Source organism: Penaeus monodon, chromosome 27, assembly GCF_015228065.2.
Source record: "Penaeus monodon isolate SGIC_2016 chromosome 27, NSTDA_Pmon_1, whole genome shotgun sequence".
Taxonomy (NCBI): Eukaryota; Metazoa; Arthropoda; class Malacostraca; order Decapoda; family Penaeidae; genus Penaeus; species Penaeus monodon.
In genome coordinates, this window is record NC_051412.1 from 26,724,541 (window position 1) to 26,725,401 (window position 861).

The following is an 861-nucleotide window of genomic DNA, read 5'->3' on the forward strand; positions in this document are numbered from 1 at the left end:
TAAGTTTAAGATGTAAAAAGTAATTTCATATAGCTTGAACTAACTTTTTCTGAGGCCCTTCACACTACTTTAATCAGTCCTATAAGAACATACCACTGGTATCTTGAAATCCAGAGCAATAAGAAAATCATCATGGCCATGCGCAGGAGCCGTATGGACAAGACCGGTTCCTTTTGACATTGTCACATGACTGCCAGGGAGACAGGGACAGAGTCGTTCTGCCAGCGGGTGACGATACGTTACTGTAGCCAGTTGAGAACCTTAATAAAGAGAGAAAGTAAGTAATCATAACATGTAATTAAAATAGAAAGATAAATTTATGATCAGTCTGTTTTCAGTAGAATAACTTACTTGGGTCTACAGAAGCTATATATCTATCCACACCTATTACCACCTTAAGTAGAGAAAGCCACAATGACAGCCTTTTTTTTTCTATCAAGTACAATACTCACTCCTGTTCAAACCATACCTTTTCAAAAGAATAGAGAATAATGGATGTTATTAGGACAACCTTCTTAGTTCACTAAAAGACCAGAACAAATCAATGCGTTATTTCCCTTCTTGCTTGATAAAAAAGGGGAAAAAGTTTTTAACTGGAGAAAAACATGTTCATTGGCAGTGTCCAATGCTTGGGGTCCCAACAGCAAGATGACTTGGTCCCTCGTAGCTAAAAGCTTTTTGTGTTTGTCAAATTGGTTCCAAAAAAAAAAAAATAATATAAAACATCCTACATAAAAGCTAAAATATTGATTAATGGTTATATATAAATATAGTAAATATTAAAATGAGATTAAATAATTATTTGGGACCTATCTGTATTGAACAGAAATTCGGATGGTAGGAGCAATTATATTAATTGGA